Here is a 7,920-nt window from a genome sequence, read left to right on the forward strand (position 1 = left end):
AAGTTCTCGAAAAAATTAAATAACATAATGACAATGTATGGATTGGTTTTACGATAAAAAAGCATTTTATAAGAGGCGATAAACAATCACACGAAACAGATTGCGACAATGCAACTACAGGATTCATTTTGTGATACACTCAAATAAAACTGTGTTTACAAGTCCACGATAAGCACTCAAAAAATGTAGGATTTGTTTTATGATATACTCAAATAAAATCATGTTCAATGATGATTGTGTGATAATGCAGATGCTCGATTTGTTTTACAATACGCTCATGTGAAATCATGATTATAAGGATGCGATAAGCACTCAAAAAACATAAATGCAATGACACTATATGCACTAGTTTTACAATCAAAAGGCATCTACAAAGAGTGGATAAGCAGTTAGACAAAATAGATTACAATAATGTAATTGTATTGTTGATTTTACGATGCACTCAAATAAAATCATATTTACAATGATGCGATAATTACAAAAAAGCATGCCATAATGTGTACGTTGCCCCCTTGCTATAAAATGAAATGACAATACAACATATATTATTTGTAGCTATGCTTAGTAAACCATAGGTATTAGTTAGAGGGAGTGGACCCATTCTTGTCACACACATTCCCAAACATTAATTAAACTAAAAAAAGATGACCCCACTTCATCTCTCTTGATTTTTCCCTAAGAGGGACAAGGGGTTCAATGTTTAGCCAACTCTAGTAGTTGTAGAGTTCGTGTAGCTAGCTCTGGCAATTGCCAATGCATTAGACTGGTAGCTGGGCAGCAAAGGTGTTTGCATCCCCAAAATTTTGGTTGGTTTTGGAGTGCTCCAGAAAAATAATGTTTTGTTTTGAAAAAGGAAAGAAAGGGACTCGTCCGTCGGTACGAGGATCGACCGTTCCCGGCGCCTTTACCGGGGGTAATCAATTCAAGGGCTATGTTCATTGTTGATGCATTTCATTTTAACTTAAACATCCTTTAGATTCTATATGCGGTGTAGAAGATATTGAAAGTTCGATGTTCTAAACTTTTGAAAAGATTCTTGAAGAGTGACTTGAAAATGTGAAATGTTTTAGAGAAAAAGTAGAATTAGTAAATATCATTTGAAAAGCTCGTGAAACCATTTTGAAATCACTTTAGTGTTCACTTAAGACTTTAAGTAGGTTCGAGATTTTGCTCTAATTTGGTTACCACCTAGTTAGAACTCTATCTCATCTTGCTTAAGTTCTTTTGGAAAGGTGCTTGTGATCACAAGTGAAATAAAGTGGGTGAGAATGCATAAATGCATTGATCCTATATAATTGGAAAGAAAAATTATTCATTCCTACTATAACATTCATCTAAGAATTTTGTTTTTGTAATTATTATATATAAGAAGGAAAAGTTTTTTTTTGAAAGGGGATTGGGATTGTAGACTATCAAGCATGATTCCAATATTGGGTTATTACTTGGTTTGTAGTCATAATAAAATTGGTAAATAAAAAGATCATGAGAGGAGAATGTTAAAAAGAATATAAAAGATAAAACACTCTTATGAAAAGAAAGAGAGACAGATAGAGAAAGACATGCATATATGTGCACATACCATCACATATACGTATATATGAAAGCTTAAGAGAAAAAGATATATTGGTTTGAAGAGAAAGAGATGTTTTAGAGGAAAAAAAAAATACACACACATATATGGGTATACATAAGAAATTTTGTAAGGAAAGATATTTATCTTGAAAAGAAGAATAAAATATTCGAAAGAGAGGAAATAGAGCACAAGTGCATGCACATTCATGCACATATAAAAATTTGTAAAATGGATAGTGAAAGCATAGAAAGAGAAAGATGGGGGATCATCACGTGTGCATAGATGCATATAACATGTATATACATACGTGACTTTACAAGATTAGAAATTAATGAATAACTTAAAATTACCAACTTCAAGTTCAATGAAGGCCGGAGGGGAGCTTGGACTCATGCAAGTGTCTAAGCTAAGTCCCTAAGGCCGTATTAGAAGGTTTCTTTTGAAAATATTTTGGAGAATATGATTTATACATAAACATAGAATGTTATTACTTAGTTTGTCACAAGGGTTATATTTCTTCCACCATTGGGTGTGGAAGAAAACAAGCAATATAACGAGGCACTCATTTGGGTTCCGAATGGGGTGATTAGGAAGGAAACTTATATGCAACGACACGAGAATGCATTTTTAATATGTACATATTCGTGAAGGTTTCCTTGGGTTGGACAAGCTCAACCTCAAAAATTAATATGAAGATGAAAATGAAGAACCCCAAGCCACACTCTCATTCTCATCATACATTCACATATAAATAGAAAACCAATCAACTATGCATGGTTGATATATAGACAATATTCAAGGAAGGAAAGAGAGAGAGAAAGAGAGAGAGAGAGGATGATGGGAAGAGAAAGATTCAACTATGAATGAGGGCATGACGTAACTATGAAATGAAAGATCATCTCATCTTTCCATGCTACCGGTGCACTTGAGCATAGCCTCTTGTCTCTAAGAAGAGAATGAGTGATATCTTCTTTAGCTATGGGGAGATAAAGATGCGAAGAAAATAAAGAAAGAAAGATCATGCTATATTCAATAAAAGAGAAAACATGATTCAAACATGAAATGAAAGATTATCCCATTTTTCCATGCTCTCGGTGCACTTAAGCATAACCTCTTGTCTCTAGAAAAAGGTTGACTGCTATCTCCTTTAGCCATGAGGAGATGAAGATGAGAAGAAAATGAAGAAAGAAAGACAATGCTATATTCAATAAAAGAGAAAACATGATTCAATCATGAAATGAAAGATCATCTCATTTTTCTATGCTCCCGGTGCACTTGAGCATAGCCTCTTGTCTCTAAAAAGAGGTTCAGTGCTATCTCCTTTGGCCATAGGAAGATGAAGATGAGAAGAGAAAATGAAAACAACAACAAGACTATATTCAAGAAAAAGAAATAACAATAATAATAATAACATATTAATAAAGAGAAAGAACAACAACAACAAGAATACCTGAAAGAGCATGATTTAATCATAAAATAAAATATCATCTATCTTCTCATGCTCCCGGTGCACTTGAGCATAGCCTCTTGTCTCTAAAAGAGGTTGAGTGATATCTCCTTTGGCCATGGAGAGATGAAGATGAGAAGAGAAAGAAGAGAGAAATGAGAGGGATGATGATTACATACCTCTAATGAAAAATGATCTAAGAAATATGAAAACCTTCACTTGAAGATCCCCTTTAGTGAAGCTCCAAGATGATGCCTCCAAGTAAGTTGTAGCTCACTCCAAGTTGGCGAGGAAAATGGAAAGAGGAGGAGGGGAAGAGAGAGAGCTCAAGAGAAACCCTAAGTCTTCAAGTGAGAATACTCTAGAGTATCTCCCAAGAACCACTGTTGCCCAAGAGGGGGGGAAATGGGGCGTACTTATAGAGGATTTTGCAGCCAAAAGCCTAAAATTTGAATTTTTTTAAATTTCACAACATTTCATCCAAATTTCACATAATTTTGGATTATTTTGAAAAAGAAATGCTTTAAAATGAGTATTGATTGGCCATTAGGCTTGTAAAAACATTTGTTGATGTGGGCAGAGTTGTTGCCCACCCAAAAAGACCAAAACCAATCCTTAGAGGGCATTTTTTTTGTCAAAAGGTGGGGGGAAAGGGGGCAGCCCTGGGCACCAGGCGCAATAGCGTCTGGCACTTTGTCGTGCGCCATCACACGACCGTGACACGCGCGGTCGCGCACGATGCCGTGCGACCACGACAGCTCGCGTGCGCGTGTCACGACGTTGTGTGTCGCGCGACTGCATGCCTGGGATGCGTGAGAACTCAAACATTTTTTTAAAATAAAATAAAATTTAATAAAATCTAATAAAATAAATATGAAATAGAAAATATTTTTTAAACGTTCATTTTTATTTAAAATATGTAAAAAAGGTTCTTTGTTAAAGGAAAATGGGTTGTCAACTCCATTTTGAGTGATTCCAAACTTGCTCCAAATCCGATTTTGGTTTAGTCGATTGTCGACTCGTTCGAGCATGCGACTTGGGTTTAAAAACACATTTTGGTGTGAGAAATGAGTTTTTAAGACAATGGGAAGGTCTATGCACGCATGACGCTCAAATTTTGTGGTTTCAAACACGATTCAAATTTTGGATCTGAAATGCTCGATTTGGATCTGAACTTGGGTTGTGGATCTATTTTGGATCTTCAAAAATTTTCAAAAAATTGGGGTGATTACAAAAGGGCACAAGAAGAAATCCAAAGCTCAAAAACAAGGAAAACTATATGAAGGGTGACAAACAATGTTCAACAGATCTGCTGTCAATCTCGCCAGAAAAAGCATGTAATTGTGATCCTTAATAGGGCAGGAGCACAATCGAGGCTTCTAGACTTCCTCGAGTTCTCCTTACCGTAAGTGTTGAAGATATGAACTTGATTTCATTTTTCTGACAGTGAAACCTTTGGTCATGCCCAAGAACTCCAGCAACCTTGCACGGCCCTTGGTTGTGAAGCTCTACAGCATCTTGGGCAGGCTCACTGCAAGGGCTGATTCCCAGAGGGCCAAGGAGCACGTCTGATTTCTCCCTTCAGATAAGAAAAGGAAGAACTTCATGTCACTTTTTCCTTCTTCAGACCTTTGGTCGTGAAATGTGAACTTACATCTAAATGGCTATTTGCTTTCTGTTAGTTATTGAGAGATTACAAGGCAGACTTGCTTGCTTGGTATGCAAACAGAGATTATACGATCTGAAGTGAATGCAACACATGAATTACCTATAGTTTTAGTACAATTTCTTTTGTTCTCACTTATTGTTTCTTTAAGTTGATTTTATCAAGTAATATTAAGCAATGATGTCATATTGTGTTCTAAATACGATTTGGTAGAAGAGCATTTTCCACATTTGCGTCAAAACTGGAACACCTTTTAGAAGGTGATGTTAATGCACTTGTTGTACTCTAAATCTCATAAAGCAAATAGAGTTTTGATTAGTTTTTCTTCATTTTCTAAAATCTTGTCATACATCAAAAGCCATCCATAGGCTGTCTATGTGTTTGCATCTCAAAATTTTATTGGTTTTGAAGTGCTTCAAAAAAATTGAGTTTTGTTTTGAAATAAGAAAGAAAAGGGACTCGCCTACGAGGATTGACTGTTCCCGGTGCCTTTAACGAGGGCTACGTTCATCATTGATGCATTTCGTTTTAATTTAAACATTTTTTTGATTCTATATGCAGTGTAGAAAATATTGAAAGTTTGATGTTTCAAATTTTTGAAAAGACTCTTGAAGGGTTGCTTGAAAATGTGAAATGTTTTGAGGAAAAAGTGGAATTAGTAAGTATCATTAGAAAAGCTTGTGAAATCATTTTGAAATCACTTTAGTGTTCTTTTAAGACTTTAAGTAGGTTTGAGATTTTGCTCTAATTCGGTTACCACATAGCTAGATCTCCATCTCATCTTGCTTACGTTCTTTTGGAGAGGTGCTTGTGATCATAAGTGAAATAAAGTGGGTGAGAATGCATAGATGCATTTATCCTATATGATTGAAAGAATGTAAAAAACATTCCTACCACAACATTCATCTAAAGTCATTCCTACTACAACATCTAAGGTTTTTCTTGTTGTATATAAGAAGGAAATTTTTTTTAAAGGGGATTGAGATTGTAGACCATCAAGCATGATTTCAATGTTGGGTCATTACTTGGTTTGTGGTCTTAATGAAGTTGGTAAATAAAAATATCATGAGAGGAGAATGTTAAAAAGAATACAAGAGATAAAACAGTCTTATGAAAAGAAAGAGAGAGAGATAGAGAAAGACATGCATACATGTGTACATACCATCACATATACACATATATGAAAGCTTAAGAAAAAAAGATGTATTGATCTGAAGAGAAAGAGAAATTTTAGAGGAAAAGAAAAATATCATACGTATATATGGGTTTGAGAAATTTTATAAGAGAAGATATTTGTCTTGAAAAGAGGAATAAATATTTGAAAGAGAGCAAATGGAGTACATGTACATATGTATTCATGCACATATAAAAATTTATAAAATGGAAAATGAAAGCATACAGAGAGAAAGATGGGGGGTCATCATGTTGGTATAGATGTATATAACATGTGTATACATCCATACCTTCACAAGATTAGAAATCAAGGAATAACTTTAAATTGCCAACTTCAAGTTTAATGTGGGCCGGAGGGGAGCTTGGACTCATACAAGAGTCTAAGCTAAGTCCCTAGGGCCACGTTAGAAGGTTAATTTTGGAAATGTTTTGAAAAATAAGCACAAAATGTTATTATTTAGTTTGTTGTAAGGGATATATTTCTCCCACCGTTGGGTATGGAATAAAACAAGCAACATAACGAGACACTCGTTAGGGTTTCTAATGGGATGATTAAGAAGGAAACTAGCGCAAAATGACATGCAAATGCATATTAATATGTACATTTTCGTGAGGGTTTATCCCAGGTTGGACAAGTCCCAACCTCAAAAATTAATATGAAAACAAAGAGTCCTCAAACCACACTCTCATTCCCATCATACATTCACATATAAGTAGAAAACCAAGCAACTATGCATGAAAAATATATAGACAACATTCAAGGAAGGAAAAAGAGAAAGAGGATGACGGAAAGTGCAAGGTTCAATTAGGAGGGAAGACATGATGCAACTATGAAATGATATCTCACCTCATCTTCTCATGTTTCCGGTGCATTTGAGTATAGCCTCTTGACTCTAAAATAGAGATTGAGAGCTATCTCGACCATGGAGAAATAAGCAATAGAGGAAAATAAGAGGAAGCAAAATAACAACAAAAATGTATTAATGAAAAGAAAGAACATGATTAAAATGAAAGGTCATCTAATCTTTCCATGCTCCCGGTGCTCTTAAGCATAGCCTCTTGTCTTTAAAAAGAGATTGAGTGCTACCTTCTTTAGCCATAGGGAGATGAAGATGAGGAGAAAATATAGAAAGAAAAACAATGCCATATTTATTAAAAGAGAAAAAATGATTCAATCACGAAATGAAAGATCATCTCATCCTTCCATGCTCCCAATGCACTTGAGCATAGCCTCTTGTCTCTAAGAAGAGATTGAGTGCTATCTCCTTTGGCTATGGGAAGAGGAGGAAGAGAGAAAAGAAAATAACAAGAACAAGGCTATATTGGAGAAAGGAAATAACTATAACAACAAGAATATATTCAAGAAGGGAAAGAACAACAACGACAAGAATACTTGGAAGAGCGTGATTTAATCATAAAATAAAATATCATTTCATCTTCTCATGCTCCCGGTGCACTTGAGCATAGCCTCTTGTTTCTAAAAAGATGTTGAGTGCTATCTCTTTTGGCCATGGGACGATGAAGATGAGAAGAGAAAAAGAAAACAATCAACAAGACTATGTTCAAGAAAAAGGAATAGCATAATAATAAGAACATATTAATGAAAAATAACAACAACAAGAATACTTGAAAGAACATGATTTAATCATAAAATAAAATATCATCTCATCTTCTCATGCTCCCGGTGCACTTGAGCAAAGCCTCTTGTCTCTAAAAAGAGGTTGAGTGCTATCTCCATTGGCCATGGGTAGATGAAGATGAGAAAAAGAAAAAAAGAAATGAAAGGGATGATGATTACATACCTCTAATGAGAAATGACCTAAGAAAGATAAATATCTTCACTTGAAATCCTCTTTGAGTAAAGCTCCAAGATGATGCCTCCAAGAGGGTTGTAGTTTGCTCCAAGTTGGAGAGGAAAATAGAGAGAGGAAGAGGGAGAGAGAGAGAGCTCAATAGAAACTCTAAGTCTTCAAGTGAGAATACACTAGAGTTTCTCACAATGGCCAATCTTACCCAAGAGGGGGGAAAATGGGGAGTATTTATAGAAGATTTTGGAACCAA

This window comes from Nymphaea colorata, chromosome 12 (genome assembly GCF_008831285.2).
Source record: "Nymphaea colorata isolate Beijing-Zhang1983 chromosome 12, ASM883128v2, whole genome shotgun sequence".
In the NCBI taxonomy this organism is placed as follows: Eukaryota; Viridiplantae; Streptophyta; class Magnoliopsida; order Nymphaeales; family Nymphaeaceae; genus Nymphaea; species Nymphaea colorata.